Genomic DNA, 22,476 nt, shown 5'->3' on the forward strand with positions numbered 1-22,476 from the left:
GCTGGAGACTAGTAAACACAGAACGCGTGCTGGACACTAATAAACACAGGACATGTGCTGGAGACTAGTAACACAGAACGCGTGCTGGAGACTAATAAGCACAAGACATGTGCTGGAGACTAGTAAATGCAGGACACAAGCCGGAGACTAGTAAACACAGGACATGTGCTGGAGACTAGTAAACACAGGACATGTGCTGGAGACTAGTAAACACACGACATGCTGTAGACTAGTAAACACAGGACATGTGCTGGAGACTAGTAAACACAGGACATGTGCTGGAGACTAGTAAACACAGGACACCTACTGGAGACTAATAAACACAGGACATGTGCTGGAGACTAGTAAACACAGAACATGTGCTGGAGACTAGTAAACACAGGACATTTGCTGGAGACTAGTAAACACAGGACACGTACTGGAGACTAGTAAACACAGGACATGTGCTGGAGACTAGTAAACACAGAACATGTGCTGGAGACTAGTAAACACAGGACATGTGCTGGAGACTAGTAAACACAGGACACGTACTGGAGACTAGTAAACACAGTACATGTGCTGGAGACTAGTAAACACAGGACATGTGCTGGAGACTAGTAAACACAGGACACGTACTGTAGACTAGTAAACACAGGACATGTGCTGGAGACTAGTAAACACAGGACACGTACTGGAGACTAATAAACACAGGACACGTACTGGAGACTAATAAACACAGGACATGTGCTGGAGACTAGTAAACACAGGACACGTACTGGAGACTAATAAACACAGGACATGTGCTGGAGACTAGTAAACACAGGACATGTGCTGGAGACTAGTAAACACAGAACGCGTGCTGGACACTAATAAACACAGGACATGTGCTGGAGACTAGTAACACAGAACGCGTGCTGGAGACTAATAAGCACAAGACATGTGCTGGAGACTAGTAAATGCAGGACACAAGCCGGAGACTAGTAAACACAGGACATGTGCTGGAGACTAGTAAACACAGGACATGTGCTGGAAACTAGTAAACACAGGACGTGCTGGAGACTAGTAAACACAGAACGTTTGCTGGAAACTAATAAACACAGGACATGTGCTGGAGACTAGTAAACACAGGACATGTGCTGGAGACTAGTAAACACAGGACGCGTGCTGGAGACTAGTAAATGCAGGACATGTGCTGGAGACTAGTAAATGCAGGACATGTGCTGGAGACTAGTAAACACAGAAGGCATGCTGGAGACTAGTAAATGCAGGACATGTGCTGGAGACTAGTAAATGCAGGACACGTGCTGGAGACTAGTAAACACAGGACATGTCCTGGAGACTAGTAAACACAGAATGCGTGCTGGAGACTAGTAAACACAGAATGCGTGCTGGAGACTAGTAAACACAGAATGCGTGCTGGAGACTAGTAAATGCAGGGCACGTGCTGGAGACTAGTAAACACAGGACATGTCCTGGAGACTAGTAAACACAGGACATGTCCTGGAGACTAGTAAACACAGAATGCGTGCTGGAGACTAGTAAACACAGGACACATATTCTGCAGGATTCTGTCCAATCAGTGGTCGTGCCTATAGCTATAATGAAGGTCGGACATTAGATAGCAGCTACCGCTATGTTGTCTGGTGGTGAACACAACTGTCCATGGCTGTCGAGCATTGCACCCACAGTGTACACTATCTGGAGAGCCACATGTTTGGGGGACACTGCTGTAGAGGTGGGGTCCCTCTTACTTTTAATACCAGTGGGCAAAATCAGGAAAGCTGTCACCATCACAGACCCTTGGAATCAGTACTCTTGGGTCCATGGAGACATTTTGGGGGTTCTTGGTACAATAGAAAGAGAACAAGAGAAATTGTACATGTCCTGCAATCATAAGCAACAAATACGATACAATTAGCAGCATGTCCCCATCTAAAAGCTGAGAATATTAATATTAGGGCGGCGGAGGCTTCACAGGTCTTCTTTAAAGTGCACCTGTCATATCACAGAAATAAATAAAGCTTCCATATGTCACTCACCTGGTCATACAGAGGTCTTCCATATCATTTTTATGTGTCTAGCTTCTATATTTGCCTCACAAATCCCTCTGTTCTGCTGCTCAATCATTCTGACCGTCCACTTCTTAGGAAGGGGCGTGTCCGAGGCAAGCACTGAGCCCGCCCTCACTCACCATGCATTCACTTCCTCCCTGAGTCTGCTGAGTTGTGCTGGGTCTCTTCATCCAGTCACTGCAGGCTGCTCTGTAACCCCTTCCTCTCTGTTTTCATTTTGCAGTCTGATAGGACAGGAGTGAGCACAGAGGAGTGATAGTCCCGCCCTCACTCCCTGGACTTTGTCCATGTCTGTGCTTCTGCTGGGACAAAGATGATTCTGCAGCTGAACAGGACTATGTTACATTTTCTTATCAGAAAGGATCATGTTTTGCCAAGATGCACAACATATGCAAAGTTTTGGATTCTGACAGTGCGCATTTAAAAAGTTTTCCCATAAACACCTTAGGTTGGGTGATAAGTGTAAGAGTAGTGGGGGTCCGACCACTGGGGTCCTTACTGATAGCAAAGTTAGGGGTTGTGTTACATAGGACTGAAACAAGGAAACTGCACTAGGGCTAGAAACAGGTAGACAAGATTCTGACCCTCCCACAGGCCGCGAAAAATGGTGAAAAGTGCAGCGCCGCCATTTATTATTGGTGACATATATATTGAGCATGGGGACACAAAAATGGGGGGGAATACAAATACGGGGTTAAGACTAGGGCTGGGACCTTAGTACCTTAGTGCAGGATTTGTCCATATATGGTGGATTTACGGAAAGGAATAAAAACAAGAACAACGCGTTTTGAACATTTACAAACCTGATAAAGAAGGTTTAATACTTTGAAACACGTTGGTTCTTGTTTTTATTAATACAATAAAGTATCCTGAATGTCCCGTGAACACCCGCCAACCGAAGACGTTGGCCCTCCGTTTGGCGGGTGTTCACGGGACTTTTAGGGACATATAGCGGCAGATTATTTGCTTGTATTTTTGCTTTAGTAATTGTAACTTAATTTTTTGCTTTACTATAATTCTATTTAAATAATATATAAATCTTCTGTTCTTGTTATTTTACTTTATTCATTGTATTTTTTGTATTTTTTTTATAACTTATTTTTAACTTTACTATAATTCTATTTAAATAATATATAAATCTTCTGTTCTTGTTATTTTACTTTATTCATTGTATTTTATGTATTTTATAACTTATTTTTTACTTTACTATAATTCTATTTAAATAATATGTAAATCATCTGTTCTTGTTATTTTGCTTTATTCATTGTATTTTTTTATAACTTATTTTTTAACTTTACTATAATTCTGTTTAAAGAATGTGATTCTTCTGTACTTGTTGTTTTACTTAAGTTATTGTATTTTTTTATAACTTATTTTTTTTTTACTTTACTATAATTCTATTTAAATAATGTAATTCTTCCTGTACTTGTTATTTTACTTTAGGTATTGTATTTTTTGTATTTTTTTTTATAACTTATTTTTTTTACTTTATAATAATTCTATTTAAATAATATGTAAATCTTCTGTTCTTGTTATTTTACTTTAGTTATTGTATTTTATGTATTTTTATAACCTATTTTTTACTTCACTATAATTCTATTTAAATACCGTAATATGTAAATCTTCTGTTCATGTCATTTTATTTTTGTTATTTTTTTATGTATTTTTTTTAATAACTTATTTTTTGCTTTTCTATAATTCTGTTTAAATAACATGTGAATCTTTTGTTCTTGTAATTTTTAATTTTTCTTTATAAGTTATTATATATTTTTTTATTACTTATTGTATTTTTTTATAACTTATTTTTGACTTTAATTCTATTTAAATAATATGTGAATATTCTGTTCTTGTCATTTTACTTTATTGTATTTTTTGTATTTTTCACATAACTTATTTTTTTCTTACTTCACTATAATTCTTTTTAAATAATATGTGAACCTTCTGTCCTTGTAATTTCATTTTGCATACAAGGCGTATATATTTAATGATTTTGGCTCCTAATATGCTGTATAATTGTTATTAGATACAGATGGACGATGCGGAGCTCTGACTGCCAATGCGTACCTTTGAAGATAAAAATTCAGTATACTGCATTTTTTCCCCCTAATATACATATTGCAGCTGGCATTGTGATGTGTAGCTGTCTCACCAGATATAGTTATCTATTTTATTCTACATTTTATACATAATTTAGCATATTCTGTAAGGCTTGGAGCTGCACAAAAATTCCCATAACGCACCACAACGCCGAATGTTAGAACTTCAAATGATATATGATCCTTGACATTAAAGTCGTGGACTGGAGATTGCTCCTGCTTTTTTTCTTGAAAAGTCCATTTCTAGTGAATTTTATCTGTTCACCAGGGAGGAAGTTGAATCCATGACAAACAGCGGTATTGATGGATGAAGCTTCATCAGAGGAAAGGAAAGCTGTGTAAGAAAAGGTAGTAAAATAGAAGGCTTGTAGAATAATTCTTAAAGAGGTAATGTCCCTAAATGTATTTATTATTAACGGGGCAGGAAGAAATAGATACCGTGTTTCCCCGAAAATAAGACATAGCCATAAAATAAGCCATGCCAGGAGTTCTACGTCTTTGATCGATATAAGTCATACCCCCGAAAATAAGCCATAGAGGTAGGTGTGGCTTATTGAAGTTAATAAAGATGGCCACCCCTACACATCTGCACCAGGTACTGTAGGGATGTTCCGATCCTGTGCAGCGGTAGGTCCCGTGTCCCTGCTGATGAGAGTGGGGATGGCAGCTGACAGGCAGGGCAGCTTAGGGATGTCCCGGTCTTGTGCTGCAGCAGCTTTAGTGCGTTGGCGTGTCCCGTGTCCCAGATGGTCAGCGTGGGAATGCGGCAGCTCCCAACTCCCTGCGGTTGCTTAGCACTGGGAGGAAGTTAAAGCCACTTGGTGCACCCGCATGGGAAGAAAAGGCCAGGTATGGTTCATGAAATGGAGGAGAAATTGAGTTAATTTCTCTCCATTTCATATTCAAATATTGAACATAAAATAATGGGGGGGGGGGGGGGGGGAGATGGGCATATAAGACATTCCCTGAAAATAAACCATAGTGTGTCTTTTTTTGAGGAAAAATAAATATAAGACGGTGTCTTATTTTCGGGGGAACCACTGTATATGTTCTTCTAGGCTACATAACCCTTTCTCTACAAGTGTCGTTCCTGTAAGGAAGCAAGAAGGATCTGTGTGGGATGATACCTGTAGTATGGAGATCTAGAAAAGTGGAGGGAAGAAGCAGGAGGAGACCTGTATTATAGAGATCTAGAAGACTGTAGGGAAGAAGCAGGAGGTAACCTGTAGTATAGAGATCTAGAGGACTGTAGGGAAGAAGCAGGAGGAGACCTGTAGTATAGAGATCTAGAAGAGTGTGAGGAAGAAGCAGGAGGAGACCTGTAGTATAGAGATCTAGAAGAGTGTGAGGAAGAAGCAGGAGGAGACCTGTAGAGTAGAGATCTAGAAGACTGTGAGGAAGAAGCAGGAGGAGACCTGTAGTATAGAGATCTGGAAGAGTGGAGGGAAGAAGCAGGAGGAGACCTGTAGTATAGAAATCTAGAAGAATGTAGGGAAGAAGCAGGAGGAAACCTGTATTATAGAGAGCTAGAAGACTGTAGGGAAGAAGCAGGAGGAGACCTGTAGTATAGAGATCTAGAAGAGTGTGAGGAAGAAGCAGGAGGAGACCTGTAGTATAGAGATCTAGAAGAGTGTGAGGAAGAAGCAGGAGGAGACCTGTAGTATAGAGATCTAGAAAAGTGGAGGGAAGAAGCAGGAGGAAACCTGTATTATAGAGATCTAGAAGACTGTAGGGAAGAAGCAGGAGGAGACCTGTAGTATAGAGATCTAGAGGAGTGTGAGGAAGAAGCAGAAGGAGACCTGTAGTATAGAGATCTAGAGGAGTGTGAGGAAGAAGCAGGAGGAGACCTGTAGTATAGAGATCTAGATGAGTGTGAGGAAGAAGCAGGAGGAGACCTGTAGTATAGAGATCTAGAAGAATGTAGGGAAGAAGCAGGAGGAGACCTGTAGTATAGAGATCTAGAAGAGTGGAAGGAAGAAGCAGGATGAGACCTGTAGTATAGAGATCTAGAAGAGTGGAAGGAAGAAGCAGGAAGAGACCTGTATTATAGAGATCTAGAAGACTGTAGGGAAGAAGCAGGAGAAGACCTGTAGTTTAGAGATCTAGAAGAGTGGAAGGAAGAATCAGGAGAAGACCTGTAGTATAGAGATCTAGAAGAGTGGAAGGAAGAAGCAGGAGAAGACCTGTGGTATAGACATCTAGAAGAGTGGAAGGAAGAAGCAGGAGGAGACCTGTATTATAGAGATCCAGAAAAATGGAGGGAAGAAGCAAGAGGAGACCTGTATTATAGATATCTAGAAAAATGGAGGGAAGGAGCAGGAGGAGACCTATTGTATAGAGATCTAGAAAAATGGAAGGAAGAAGCAGGAGGAGACCTGTAGTATAGACATCTAGAAGATTGGAAGGAAGAAGCAGGAGTAGACATGTATTATAGAGATATAGAAAAATTGAGGGAAGAAGCAGGAGGAGACCTATAGTATAGAGATCTAGAAAAATGGAAGGAAGAAGCAGGAGAAGACCTGTAGTATAGAGATCTAGTAGAGTGGAAGGAAGAAGCAAGAGAAGACCTGTAGTATAGAGATCTAGTAGAGTGGAAGGAAGAAGCAGGAGAAGACCTGTAGTATAGAGATCTAGAAGAGTGGAAGGAAGAAGCAGGAGAAGACCTGTATTATAGAGCTCTAGAAAAATGGAGGGAAGAAGGAGGAGGAAACCTGTAGTATAGAGATCTATAAAAATGGAAGGCAGAAGCAGGAGGAGACCTGTAGTATAGAGATCTATAAAAATGGAAGGAAGAAGCAGGAGGAGACCTGTAGTATTTTTATTTATTTTTTGTTAATAGCAAATGTAAAAAATTCCTTTACGTTTTCCTCTATGGCCAGGTAAGACAGGTGGATAGTACTATCATTTATTTACATCCCCCACCGTTTGCAATGGAGGTGTTAATAAAATTTAATTAATTTTTGTTAAATAAGCAGGGGGCAATAGTATACATCTGTGGGGATTTTAATTGTGTTATGGACAGAGATATAGATAGAATTTCTCATAAACAGTATGTGGGCAGGTGGCTTTCTCCTCTGAAGCGGCTGATAGAAGAGGTGGGATGGTATGATATATGGCGAGAAATGTACGGGAAAAAACTAATTTATTCATGTTTTGGTTCCGCACACGGCTCGGCATCCAGGATTGATATGGCTCTAGGTAATGAATCTGCACTACATTCAGTACAGCGTTTAAAATACGAAGCAAAAACAATATCTGACCATTCAGTTATGATCCTGGATGTGGCGTTAGGGGCGGAACAGAAAACTATGAGGTCTAATATAATACGCATTGGCTAAATTTGATGGAAAATGTGGACACGATGCATTTAGAAATTGAAGAATTTTGACAATTTGATAGTGTGGGATACCCTTAAAGCTTTTTTACGTGGTATGTTATACAGAGAGATAGTGAGGCTGAAAAAACAGAAAGAGGAAAAGTTTAGAGTAGAGATTCAGCAGCTGAGTAACCATCTTGACCAAAACCCGACATCGGAAGCAGTAATGGTTTTGGAGGCGAAGAGGAAAGAATATAGGGTATATGTGTATATATATATATATATATATATATATATATATATATATATATAGAAGAAAAAAGTAAAAATTTAATTCAATAAAAAAAACAAGTAATAGCTAGTAAGGGCAGCAAGGCTAATAAATGGCTTGCGAATATTATTAAAAATCAAAAGGCGCACCACTATATAAAAGGAGTTCACGACAAATATAAAGAACTTCATATACTAGAGGAAACAGTTGAAAATGTTTTGGGGAGCATTTACTCTAGTGAGTAACTATGTAACAATAATGACTTAGAAAAGAAAATACAGGAGGAGACCTGTAGCATGGAGATCTAGAAGAGTGGAAGGAAGGAGGAGACCTGTAGTATGGAGATCTAGTAGAGTGGAAGGAAGAAGCAGGAGGAAACCTGTAGTATGGAGATCTAGAAGAGTGGAAGGAAGAAGCAGGAGGAGACCTGTAGTATAGAGATCTAGAAGAGAGGAAGGAAGAAGCAGGAGGAGACCTGTAGAGTAGAGATCTAGAAGAGGGGGGGAGGAGAAGCAGGAGGAGACCTGTAGTATAGAGATCTAGAAGAGTGGAAGGAAGAAGCAGGAGGAGACCTGTAGTATAGTCATCTAGAAGAGGGGACGGAAGAAGCAGGAGGAGACCTGTAGAGTAGAGATCTATTAGAGGGGGGGGGGGAGGAGAAGCAGGAGGAGACCTGTAGTATAGAGATCTAGAAGAGTGGAAGGAAGAAGCAGGAGGAGACCTGTAGTATAGAGATCTAGAAGAGTGGAAGGAAGAAGCAGGAGGAGACCTGTAGTATAGAGATCTAGAAGAGGGGGGGGGGGGGAAGCAGGAGGAGACCTGTAGTATAGACATCTAGAAGAGTGGACGGAAGAAGCAGGAGGAGACCTGTAGAGTAGAGATCTAGAAGAGGGGGGAGGAGAAGCAGGAGGAGGCCTGTAGTATAGAGATCTAGAAGAGTGGAAGGAAGAAGCAGGAGGAGACCTGTAGTATAGAGATCTAGAAGAGGGGGGGGGAGAAGCAGGAGGAGACCTGTAGTATAGACATCTAGAAGAGTGGAAGGAAGAAGCAGGAGGAGACCTGTAGAGTAGAGATCTAGAAGAGGGGGGGAGGAGAAGCAGGAGGAGACCTGTAGTATAGAGATCTAGAAGAGTGTGAGGAAGAAGCAGGAGGAGACCTGTAGTATAGACATCTAGAAGAGTGGAAGGAAGAAGCAGGAGGAGACCTGTAGAGTAGAGATCTAGAAGAGGGGGGGGGGGGAGAAGCAGGAGGAGACCTGTAGTATAGACATCTAGAAGAGTGTGAGGAAGAAGCAGGGGGAGACCTGTAGTATGGAGATCTAGAAGAGTGGAAGGAAGAAGCAGGAGGAGACCTGTAATATAGAGATCTAGAAGATTGTAGGGAAGAAGCAGGAGGAGAGCTGTATTATAGTGATCTAGAAGAGTGGAAGGAAGAAGCAGGAGGAGACCTGTAGTATAGAGATCTAGAGGGCTGTAAGGAAGAAGCAGGAGTAGACCTGTAGTATAGAGATCTAGAAGAGTGTAGGGAAGAAGCAGGTGAAGACCTGTAGTATAGAGATCTAGAAGAGTGTAGGGAAGAAGCAGGTGGAGACCTTTAGTATAGAGATCTAGAAGACTGTAGGGAAAAAGCAGGAGAAGACCTGTAGTATAGACATCTAGAAGACTGTAGGGAAGAAGCAGGAGGAGACCTGTAGTATAGACATCTAGAAGAGTGTGAGGAAGAAGCAGGAGGAGACCTGTAGTATAGAGAGCTAGAAGAGTGTAGGGAAGAAGCAGGAGGAGACCTGTAGTATAGACATCTAGAAGAGTGTGAGGAAGAAGCAGGAGGAGACCTGTAATATAGAGATCTAGAAGAGTGTGAGGAAGAAGCTGGAGAAGACCTGTAGTATAGAGATCTAGAAGAGTGTGAGGAAGAAGCAGGAGGAGACCTGTAGTATAGAGATCTAGAAGAGTGTGAGGAAGAAGCAGGAGGAGACCTGTAGTATAGAGATCTAGAAGAGTGTGAGGAAGAAGCTGGAGAAGACCTGTAGTATGAAGATCTAGAAGAGTGTGAGGAAGTAGCAGGAGGAGACCTGTAGTATAGAAATCTAGAAGAGTGTGAGGAAGAATCAGGAGGAGACCTGTAGTATGGAGATCTAGAAGACTGTAGGGAAGAAGCAGGAGGAGACCTGTAGTATAGAGATCTAGAAGAGTGTGAGGAAGAAGCAGGAGGAGACCTGCAGTATAGAGATCTAGAAGAGTGTGAGGAAGAAGCAGGAGGAGACCTGTAGTATAGAAATCTAGATGAGTGTGAGGAAGAAACAGGAGGAGACCTGTAGTATAGAAATCTAGAAGAGTGTGAGGAAGAAGCAGGAGGAAACCTGTAGTAAAGAGATCTAGAAGAGTGTGAGGAAGAAGCAGGAGGAGACCTGTAGTATAGAGATCTAGAAGAGTGTGAGGAAGAAGCAGGAGGAGACCTGTAGTATAGAGATCTAGAAGAGTGTGAGGAAGAAGCAGGAGGAAACCTGTAGTATAGAGATCTAGAAGAGTGTGAGGAAGAAGCAGGAGGAGACCTGTAGTATAGAGATCTAGAAGAGTGTGAGGAAGAAGCAGGAGGAGACCTGTAGTATAGAGATCTAGAAGAGTGTGAGGAAGAAGCAGGAGGAAACCTGTAGTATAGAGATCTAGAAGAGTGTGAGGAAGAAGCAGGAGGAAACCTGTAGTATAGAAATCTAGAAGAGTGTGAGGAAGAAGCAGGAGGAGACCTGTAGTATAGAGATCTAGAAGAGTGTGAGGAAGAAGCAGGAGGAAACCTGTAGTATAGAGATCTAGAAGAGTGTGAGGAAGAAGCAGGAGGAAACCTGTAGTATAGAAATCTAGAAGAGTGTGAGGAAGAAGCAGGAGGAGACCTGTAGTATAGAAATCTAGAAGAGTGTGAGGAAGAAGCAGGAGGAGACCTGTAGTATAGAAATCTAGAAGAGTGTGAGGAAGAAGCAGGAGGAGACCTGTAGTATGAGGATCTAGCAGAGTGTGAGGAAGAATCAGGAGACCTGCCTTCCATTGGCGCATACAATGGGCAATACTTTTGTTGTGTATATAGAAGGTTCTAATGTGATGTGAACAGGTCCTTGGGCCAAATTTTGCCCACCCAGCCAAGCCACAGTGCAGCCTTTGTGTTGGCGTTCAGCACAGGCCCAAGCAGGTGGGTCTACTTCTGAAAGTAGGTGACCATCTGACCTAGAGGGATATGGACAACTTCTGAATGGCAGATCCACCTATGTATGCACCCGGATATTGCCGATGTTATGCAGAAGGTCCAGGCTTAGTTTAGCTTGTCTTCTTTAGCTGTATGTTGTTTATATGGTTTGTTGGTTTAGCTCTTATATTGCGGAGCACTTGTAATTCTCTAAATTCCCACTATATCCTTGTTATCCTAAGGAGCCATATCCGTCCATATTTATGGTGTTCTGTACATGCATAGGGATCGGTGTAAGTATTCCATATCCATGTACCACCAAATTTATGTGAAAAAACCCTTCGCTCCCCCTGAAAACACTCAGTGCATTGCACAATCCGTCCGGTGAGCTTTATTTGCTTACTCCGGAGAACCCCTTTAATTATGTTTATTCTGCCGTCCAAGAGATATTTCAATGAGTCCGTCGAGCTTTATGGTTTATTTGGTTTAGCAGAAAGAAGAATATTTCACTCACTGCGCTATTCCTTGGGTTGTTAAAGTCGGCATTTCCCTTTATTGTTGTTACATTAAGGGTAAGCGCTAGTGATGTGAAAGATTTCTAGTACTAAATCTTAACATTCAGTATTTTATGCTATTTCGTAGGATGGGGATTTGGTATATCACTTCACCGCTACTATAGTCCGAGCAGCGTCTCAGCCATACAAATGATGGCAGAAATATATAGGAACCCAAGAGATTAATCATATAACCTACAAAAAATGAGCCCAGAAAAGTGTATAATCCAACATCACTTTATTGATCAGAATAAACATCCAGGTAAAAAAAAAAAACACAAATAGCAGGATACCATGGGGACCTAATACTACATCTATCCGTTATACATTACAATCTATGCAGCATGCTGTTATATGATGTATGCAACAAGTACTATACCTGACTGCGACATGCTGAATCCGTCCCCGGGAGCTCCTGCCACCTCGACACGTGTTTCGGGCAAATCCCTTTCTCAAGAGGCTCCAAGAGATTAATCAGCCTTCGGTGGCCGGACCATTTGGAATAGTTTTTTGTTCTGTGTCCACAGCTCCTATGAACACCAATATGTCTCCATGGCAACAGACCACAAACAAACCCTGTGTAGTCAGATCCTGCAGCCATATTGCCTTTCATGTGTCATCTACTACTTGATATCCATCCAGATGTACAGTAGTAAGAAGTAGGGGATATGGGGCTGGCAATATGACTGAAGGATCGGTGAGCTGTTACCTTGGAGAATCGTTGGTTTCCATAAGAGGTTTGGATACAAAACAGTAGGATATAAAGTGTAAAGGTATATTATTTAAAAATGATGGCGTGTCATGGGCTTTTCCATGTATACACTGGCAGACTGTGCACCGTAAGGTCGTTGGGCTGGCTCTATTACCATTGATGGTAGGAATGGCTGGGATTGAAAATAATATTCTATATTTGCCTTGCAAATCCATCAGCCATCACCCTTTGGCAGTGATTCCAGCCTCCAGTATTCTAGGGGATGAATAAAAAGGATGCGCTCCATAGTGATACACCACCAGCCGATGGCCCCGGTAAGAGAAAAGCTGCTGATCAACTTGTCAGGATGACGGCGTGCACAAGGAGAGGACGCTGAGATACGGCTATTGGCAGCTTATCTGGGAAATACCGGCATAAATACAATCTGCACCTATAGCCTGTCAGGGATGTCATTCAGGCCTTTGTTTTGGTTGAATGTATAAAGTCGTGGTCTTCAGTCTATGGGTCCCCACATGAGACTATAACTTCTAGTAGCCATGGTGTGTGGGGGCATCTGGGAATTGTCAACTAAATTTAAAGCAGAGAATTGGCGTAAGTGATGTGTTACCCGCCCCTGCACGCCACGCTGACTCCAGGTGTGAAGAGTAACAATGGCCACTACGCTACCCTCTATGAATCATCCACGATCCACATCCATGTGTTTACAACTTCACCGCTTCATTATGAATGGTTGGAGCCAAAGTAGTATCAGGTATGAAGTAACATCCCGCAGAGGCTCTGAGGTTGTCGACTGAGATTGGCGAGTAACGTTGCTTAGTAACAAAATGGAATTCTATTTACCAAGCTTTATACCGGTTCGCAAGATTATTCCAGAACAGATACTTTTTCTAGAAACAGCAGTACTGCAGCTCATCTCCATTTAGGTCAGTGTTTCCCAAACAGAGTGCATCCAGCTGTTGAAAAACTACAACTCCTTACTGGCCCGGACAGCCAAAGGTCTGTCTGCCACCTCCAGAGGATCCACACTGTCACTAAAAGGCAAATCAAGGCTTCCCTCTAATCTCGGCAGCCTTTGGCAACAACTGGAGGCACACTGGTTGGTGTGGTGATTTGGGTGAAGGAGCAGACCCATTTATCTAAGGCAAGGTACATAAAGCTAAAACGCAGTATGGACCAAGCCTAAGGCCCCTTAAGAAGTTTTCATTGGGATGGACACTAACACATTACACCAACGGGGGATTCTTAGGAAATACCATTCAAGTTGCTCCTTTCTATTCTACTAGATCCAGAAGGTCAGACCCTTTGCGGAGATGGCCGGGCTCACAGTCTCCATCTTAGTTCATCCCAGACTGGACTCTTCTTCTATGGGAACCAACAAAAACTGTTTCCACAAAGTTAGAAGCTACAATTGTCCACAATGTCTTGGTGCTGAAGAATTAAGATTTTCCCTAAACTGGAACTAAGGAGCCAAGACCGACCCCTGAAGAACAGCCCCAAAACCTCATCCCTCCTCCACCAAACCTTACAGCCGGCACCATACAGTCCTGCAGGTAACGTTCTCCTGGCATTCACCAAACCCAGACTGGTCCATCAGATGCCAGATAGAGAAGTGTCCTCCGTCAGGTTCGGTCCCTGCAGTTATGTAGTCTGCAGTGTTTGACTGCACTGGTATCAGGGGGCGCTATAGATCCCCCCCATTGTATATAAAGGTGACTGCACTGGTATCAGGGGGCGCTATAGATCCCCCCATTGTATATAAAGGTGACTGCACTGGTATCAGGGGGCGCTATAGAACCCCCCATTGTATATAAAGGTGACTGCACTGGTATCAGGGAGTGATATAGAACCCCCCATTGTATATAAAGGTGACTGCACTGGTATCAGGGAGTGATATAGAACCCCCCATTGTATATAAAGGTGACTGCACTGGTATCAGGGAGTGATATAGAACCCCCCATTGTATATAAAGGTGACTGCACTGGTATCAGGGAGCGATATAGATCCCCCCATTGTATATAAAGGTGACTGCACTGATATCAGGGGGTGCTATAGAACCCCCCATTGTTTATAAAGGTGACTGTACTGGTATCAGGGGGCGCTATAGAACCCCCCATTGTATATAAAGGTGACTGCACTGGTATCAGGGAGTGATATAGAACCCCCCCCCCCATTGTATATAAAGGTGACTGCACTGGTATCAGGGGGCGCTATAGAACCACTCATTGTATATAAAGGTGACTGCACTGGTATCAGGGAGCGATATAGAACCCCCCATTGTATGTAAAGGTGACTGCACTGGTATCAGGGAGTGATATAGAACCCCCCATTGTATATAAAGGTGACTGCACTGGTATCAGGGAGTGATATAGAACCCCCATTGTATATAAAGGTGACTGCACTGGTATCTGGGAGTGATATAGAACCCCCCATTGTATATAAAGGTGACTGCACTGGTATCAGGGGGCGCTATAGAACCCCCCATTGTATATAAAGGTGACTGCACTGGTATCTGGGAGTGATATAGAACCCCCCATTGTATATAAAGGTGACTGCACTGGTATCAGGGGGCGCTATAGAACCCCCCATTGTATATAAAGGTGACTGCACTGGTATCAGGGAGTGATATAGAACCCCCATTGTATATAAAGGTGACTGCACTGGTATCTGGGAGTGATATAGAACCCCCCATTGTATATAAAGGTGACTGCACTGGTATCAGGGGGCGCTATAGAACCCCCCATTGTATATAAAGGTGACTGCACTGGTATCTGGGAGTGATATAGAACCCCCCATTGTATATAAAGGTGACTGCACTGGTATCAGGGGGTGCTATAGAACCCCCATTGTATATAACGGTGACTGCACTGGTTGGGGCCGGATATTGTACACCAGTGGGAATGAATAAAGCACCTGAACACATGAATTCAGTATGTGGCAGCCGGGGCCCTCGGCTTCTGTCCATACTGTGTATTTTACGTGGTGTTTTGAAGCTGGAAATATTACATTTACATAGTTTAGCAAAAACCTGTCGGAATCCATATATCAATCGGGGAGCGGCTGCGGCGCAGTGTGAAGTCCACATTATTGTAGGCAAAGAACACAGCAGGGCAGAATTATTAATCCCGTTATATATTTAGATAGCAGAAAACTAAATTTTGCCAAAATATTAGAATAAAACTGATTTGGAACAAAGAAATGAACGATCTGGTACAAAATGTCACATAATCTTTTCACATGGCAGATCCACAATTTGTTGCTGCATAGAGCAGTGGTCTTGAACTGTTGCCCGTCAGATTTTGCAAAACTTCAATTCCCAGCATGCCCGGACAGCCAACGGCTGTCCGGGCATGCTGGGAGTTGAAGTATTGCAACATCTGGATGCACGCTGGTTGTGAAACACTGGCATAAATCATCAGCCCAGGATGTGTTGTGATTGGCCAGATAAGTAAGGGAGGCATTATCAGTGTGTGTACTACTGGCTAACATCTTAGCTCTGGTGTTGTATGCTGGGAGTTGAAGTTTTGCAACATCTGGAGGCACGCTGGTTGTGAAACACTGGCATAAATCATCAGCCCAGGATGTGGTGTATTGTGATTGGCCAGAAAAGTAAGGGAGGAATTATCAGTATATGTACTACAGGCTAACATCTTAGCTCTGGTGTTGTATGCTGGGAGTTGTAGTTTTGCAACATCTGGATGCACGCTGGTTGTGAAACACTGGCATAAATCATCAGCCCAGGATGTGATGTGTTGTGATTGTCCAGAGAAGTAAGGGAGGAATTATCAGTGTGTGTACTACCGCGGAAATTGTGCAGGGTGCAGCAGAATCCTATTGAAAACAATGGGAGGCTGCTGCACAGGAATTTCCAAGCAGAATTTCTTTGTTCGGACATTCCGTAGTGTGAAGGTATCATAAGCTGGGTGTGGTGAACGGATAATAGAAGATTCATTATATTCATCACGGCTTCGGTAAAATATAAGGCTGTGACTACAGAGTGTGACTACTGTGACATTGAGGCCGGATTGAGGGCAATGAAAGGGTGTTTTTCCCGGTCCTTTATTCTAGGTGATCTAGCAGAGACGCTCATCAGGTGCCTAATTAATGAGGCCAGCAGATGTGTTTTGAAGTCTGGATATAAGGAAAGGAAACAGAATGGTCTGGACTCTCCCCAGAAGACAGCAAGGTGGCTTTGGGGGGGAGACAGGGGTCCTTGTATGGAGCACACAGCCAGGTGCTGAGAGTGACCCACCAGTGAAGTGGACAGACAAGGAGTCTTAGTACACATAGCAACAGGCTGCAAACGCTGTGTGTGAACAGTGAGTAAAGGTGACAGGGAGCTTCTGTTTTGAGCTGGTGGAGACAAGATTACCAGTGGATAGAGAGGGAAGTGACTAATGTGTAGTCGGTGGCTGGACGGCCTAGGATTTTGTTTGTTCCTGTGTTATGTTTTTGTTTATCCTGCAACCAGTCTAATAAAGCTGTTGAGGAGCCGTTCCTGCATAAAGAACTGTTGTTTGCTGCTGAATGAAGTAGAAACGTGTCCTCTGGTTGTGTCGAGGACGATCCCAGACCTAACCCCAGAGTGAAATCCCTACAATATGCTGCAGATTTTCTGTCTGAATCTGTAGGTGTAAAATCTGCAGCACATCAGGGCTCAAGTTCACACAGGAAAAACCTGAAAGGTTTTTGACACGGAAACAAGTGCACCTACGGTAAAATTCAGTGCAGTTCATTGCGTGCTGGTGTTTGCGTTTTTATTTTACTGAAATGTCGCGGCTTCCATGTGGTTTTGCTTTGAGCTCCCATTGAAATCAGTGGAATTCTGTTATCAATATTGTAATATATTGTAAAATCATCATCCTCAAGACATATAACGTAGTAATATAGTGTTGTCACAAATTGTACTGGCTTCAGCATGTTTTTGTTTAAAATACTCCTGACAACAGGAAGTTGTGTAGTCTTCTCATTGTCAGTGTGGTATTAAATCCTCTTGTTGCCAACAGCTGCTGAGATGAGAAGTAAGCCTTGATTTACCTTTCAGGGACAGTGTGGATTCTTATGAGAAGGCTGAAAAGCTTTTGGCTGTCCAGGCATGTTGGAAGTTGTAGTTTTGCAACAGCTGGAGGCACCCTGGTTGGGGAACAGTAGTTGGAATAATATGTTAGGTAACATCTATTAGTGGAATTTATGGGTAGAATAGTTCCCTAGGATTAATGGGGCAATAGATAAGTAGATGTCTGATCGCGGGGGTCCTGCCGCTGGGGACCCCTGCGATCTCGGCTGCAGCACCCCAGACATCAGGTGCACGGAGTGAACTTCGTTCCGAGCTGGATGACTGGCGATGCGGGGCGGAGGCTTGTGACGTCACGGCCACGCCCACTCCCATAGATGTGCATTGAGGGGGCGCGGCCGTGACATCATGAGCCTCCGACGCTGCACCCGACGCTCTAAACGAACACCGGGTGCAGCAGGGAGATCAGGGAGATCCTTTGGATAGGGGATAAGATGTCTAGGGGTGGAGTACCCCTTTAATGATAAACATCTAGAATGGCCAGCCGTGCTGGTTTGGGAATCTGGAGACTTTTGTGAAGGTTACCTTATATATTGCTCTGCCTCGCCTTGTATATATATATATCACCATGGAGCTCCGCAGCGCTCTCCCTCTGGCCTCACGTTGTATCCAGGGACCAGGTCTTTGCTTTGTATCTCAGAGCAATAAAATAAATATATTTTGCCTAAAGTAATTGTTGCTAGAAACAAGGGGTGACCCCGAAGACCATACGAGGCCTAGAAACAGATGACTATTGTGGTTACCGGGAAAATAAACCCATCGGAAAAGATCCGGAATTATTATCTACTCGCTATATATTTATGTCATGTGATGAATCTGCTTGTAAAAGTCTCCGGAGGTCACCGGATATATAGGGCGCCCCCTAATGGTCGGGCCGCAGACTGACCCCCCCTGATCCTTCTGTTATATAAAGTGTCCTCTATCCGGAATATATTTACATATATACTGTATTTTTCGCCATATGAGACGCTCCCAATTTTAAAGGAGGAAAATCTAGAAAAAAAAAATATTCTGAACCAAATGCAATGTAAAGTATAGGACAGTGATCTTCAACCTGCGGACCTCCAGATGTTGCCGTTGGCTGTCCGGGCATGCTGGGAGTTGTAGTTTTGCAACATCTGGAGGTCTGCAGGTTGAAGACCACTGGTATAGGAGGTAATACTCACCTGTCCCCGCCGCTCCGGATCGTCACCGCTGCCCTGGATGTCGCCCTCCATCGCTGTCGCCGTGTCCCCGGGTGTCCCCGTGGCTCCAGAATGTCTCTGCTGCCCGGGATCCTCGCTCTCCGTCGCCGCCATCACGTCGCTATGCACCCCGCTCCTATTGGATGACGGGACGGCGTGAGCGATAACGTGATGACGACGAAGGAGAGCGCCGGCCATGCAGGGGATCCCGGCACGGAGCAGACACTGAGGAGGCAGGTAAGGTCCCTCCTGGTGTCCTGTAAGCTGTTCGTGATGCCGCGATTTCACCGGGGCGGTATCGAACAGCCCGACTGAGCAGCCGGGTTAGTGTCACTTTCACTTCAGACGTGGTGGTCAGCTTTGATCGCTGCGTCTGAAGGGTTAATGCAGGACATCACCGCGATCGGTCATGTCCTGTATTAGCCGCTTGCCCAGGCCACTGATGGCCGCAGGGACCGCCACGATAGGACAGGTTTTAATGTGTATTCGCCGTATAAGACGCACCAACTTTTCCCCCCTAGTTTTGGGGTAGAAAAAGTGCGTCTTATACGGCGAAAAATACGGTATGTAATAATATATTGCTGGACCGCGCCATAACTTAGTGATCAGCTGATACAAAAGAGAACAGCAGGGGTGTGAAAACTTAATAAAAAACGACTTGTCCCTCATGACGATCCTCTTGTCCCGGACCATTTTCGCTTTTACATTCTTGTCCTATAATACCCATAACTACCTACTATAATGATACATATTAATTGTTCCATAACAAATTCTCAGAACCAAAAACAAAATAATCTATAAATAAATCAGTGAAATTGAAATAGTAAAAGATAATTTAGTAGATTGGGTGGTTTTCTGTTCTGCGCCATTTACCTTGTGGTCAGATAACGAGTTGTTTTGATACTTTTGGTCGCCTGATTACAGTAATACCAGATTTGTATCGTTTCCATCATGTTTTACTCATTTTAAAAAAATTCGGAACTTTTTAAAAAATTTTGACCGCTGTAGTTTTTTTTTCACATACCAGGCCGTATGAGGGCTCATTTTTTACGCCATAATCATTTTTTCTTTTAATCTGGATAATTTTGGTATTGATCTGACTTTTTAATCGTTTTTAACTATTTTACATTACATACATTTACGTAATTTTCCTTACAGGATACATAATGTTAAATTTTAATTTTACGCACGCAGCGATACTAAATATGTTTATTTTTCTTATGTTTACATGTTTTTATATAGGAAAAGGGGGTGATTTGAACTTTTAACATGGAAGGGGTTAATGTGTGTCTTTTAAACTTTTATTAAAACTTATATTTTTTTTTTACACTTTATTAGATTTATAGGAGGAATCATTAGATTCCTCATCCAGATGAATAGATTCTATTGAACTCCATTGATCTGTGTGCTCTGCGATCCATTAATAGAGCCTGGTCCAGCCAGGATCCATCAATGACAGAGCCACGGAGAGCAGGGAAGAGAGGTAAGTCATGCACCTACCTCTATAGTGGATCGCCCCCCTGCGATCGCCCTGCGGGGAGGGGGGGGGGGGGTCTCCTCATCCAATGACTGCAAGCTGCTCTGTAACCCCTTCCTCTCTGGTCTCCTCATCCAATCACTGCAGGCTGCTCTGTAACCCCTCCCTCTTTGGGTCTCCTCATCCAATCACTGCAGGCTGCTCTGTAACCCCTTCCTCTCTGGTCTCCTCATCCAATCACTGCAGGCTGCTCTGTAACCCCTTCCTCTCTGGTCTCTTCATCCAATCACTGCAGGCTGCTCTGTAACTCCTTCCTCTCTGGTCTCCTCCTCCAATCACTGCAGGCTGCTCTGTAACCCCTTCCTCTCTGGTCTCCTCATCCAATCACTGCAGGCTGCTCTGTAACCCCTTCCTCTCTGGTCTCTTCATCCAATCATTGCAGGCTGCTCTGTAACCCCTTCCTCTCTGGTCTCATCCAATCACTGCAGGCTGCTCTGTAACCCCCTCCTCTCTGGGTCTCCTCATCCAATCACTGCAGGTTGCTCTGTAACCCCCTCCTCTCTGGGTCTCCTCATCCAATCACTGCAGGCTGCTCTGTAACCCCTTCCTCTCTGGGTCTCTTCATCCAATCACTGCAGGCTGCTCTGTAACCCCTTCCTCTCTGGGTCTCTTCATCCAATCACTGCAGGCTGCTCTGTAACCCTTTCCTCTCTGGTCTCCTCACCCAATCACTGCAGGCTGCTCTGTAACCCTTTCCTCTCTGGTCTCCTCCTCCAATCACTGCAGGCTGCTCTGTAACCCCTTCCTCTCTGGTCTCCTCATCCAATCACTGCAGGCTGCTCTGTAACCCCTTCCTCTCTGGTCTCTTCATCCAATCACTGCAGGCTGCTCTGTAACCTCTTCCTCTCTGGTCTCTTCATCCAATCACTGCAGGCTGCTCTGTAACCCCTTCCTCTCTGGTCTCATCCAATCACTGCAGGCTGCTCTGTAACCCCTTCCTCTCTGGTCTCCTCATCCAATCACTGCAGGCTGCTCTTTAACCCCTTCCTCTCTGGGTCTCTTCATCCAATCACTGCAGGCTGCTCTGTAACCCCTTCCTCACTGGGTCTTCTCATCCAATCACTGCAGGCTGCTCTGTAACCCCCTCCTCTCTGTTTTCATGCTGCAGTCTGATAAGACAGGAGTGAGGACAGATTAGTACTAGCTCCGCCCTCACTTCCTGGACTTTGTCTCTTCCTGTGCTTCAGCTGGGACAAAGATGATGCTGCAGCCGGACAGGATAATGTTCTGGATGGTATGGGGACCCCTAGTAGTCTATTTATAAGTTAAGATTTCTATAAAAAGGAGATCACATTTTTTTATGAAGTCTATTAAGGGGTTAATGTTTGGCCAAAATGTACAACACATAAGAATCTGACAGCGCCCATTTAATAGTTATATGGAAAGGGTCACCCTTGTTGGATAGACGTGTTCGCACCCGTAGGACTTGTCCCTCCACTATGAAGATGTTGGTGTCTCCCCGATGGTTTCCTCATTTCCCAGTAATTCCGTCTCCGTCATCAGTATCAAAGGGAAGAGGCCGAGCGTCCAGTGTTTCCCAGAAGAGACGACCATTGATTTCTACCTGGCACAATATATTCTGTTCTCTCTCTCTCGTGGGACTGAAGATGCCTTCTATAATTTTTGATCCTCTCTCTGGAGTCCTCAGGGACCGCTGACGTATACCATTGTGATAAATGATTCGACCCCCTGGATTATTATGATGATGAGAGCAGAAGGGACAGAGGAGCCAGCCTTATCATCTAATATAATACTTACCAGATAAAGACACCTGATCCATCATCTAGTGACCCGCCATAGTGTGCCACTGAGCTCAGGGGTAAAATAATACAACAGACTCATAGGGCGCTATCCCTGTCTCTCCTTGTATAACTACAGGTATACAGTAACTGCAGGGGAGGAGGCAGGGTGAACACTCTTCTTATGAATTAATAACTATGAATCTGCTGTATTCATTACAGGAGCGCTCCCCCTGCCTCCCCTTGTATATCTACAGGTATACAATTACTGCAGGAGGGGCGGAGATGTGGGGGAGTGCTCCCTTTATAGACTCATAACAATGAATCTGCTGTATTCATTACAGGAGTGCTCCCCCTGCCTCCCCTTGTATATCTACAGGTATACAATTACTGCAGGAGGGGCGGAGATGTGGGGGAGTGCTCCCTTTATAGACTCATAACAATGAATCTGCTGTATTCATTACAGGAGTGCTCCCCCTGCCTCCCCTTGTGTATCTGCAGGTAAACTATGTCTGTGGTGGAGGCAGGGGGAGTGTTCCCCTTGTGTATTCATAACTATAAGTCTGCTGTATTCATTACAGGAGCGCTCCCCCTGCCTCCCCTTGTATATCTACAGGTATACAATTACTGCAGGAGGGGCAGAGATGGGGGGGGGGAGTGCTCCCCTTACAGACTCATTACAATGAATTTGCTGTATTCATTACAGGAGTGCTCCCCCTGCCTCCCCTTGTGTATCTGCAGGTAAACTATGTCTGCAGTGGAGGCAGGGGG

At 43.9% G+C, this 22,476-nt stretch overlaps 1 protein-coding gene across 3 annotated transcripts in view; it reads left to right on the forward strand.

The window, feature by feature from the left end:
• The window catches only part of MMP24 (matrix metallopeptidase 24), a 199,881-nt gene that overhangs the window by 78,069 nt on the left and 99,336 nt on the right, over nt 1-22,476 (forward strand). Inside the window, exon 1 of one of the 3 annotated variants that reach the window (XM_056548364.1) lies at nt 4,416-4,495. The exons of the other annotated variants lie outside the window; for them this stretch is intronic. The gene's annotated coding sequence lies outside the window, so the exon portion shown is untranslated. Of the gene's footprint in view, nt 1-4,415; nt 4,496-22,476 lie in introns of those variants that run through there. 3 annotated transcript variants of the gene reach the window in all.

The sequence above is a fragment of the Hyla sarda genome, chromosome 12 (genome assembly GCF_029499605.1).
Source record: "Hyla sarda isolate aHylSar1 chromosome 12, aHylSar1.hap1, whole genome shotgun sequence".
NCBI classification, from domain to species: Eukaryota; Metazoa; Chordata; class Amphibia; order Anura; family Hylidae; genus Hyla; species Hyla sarda.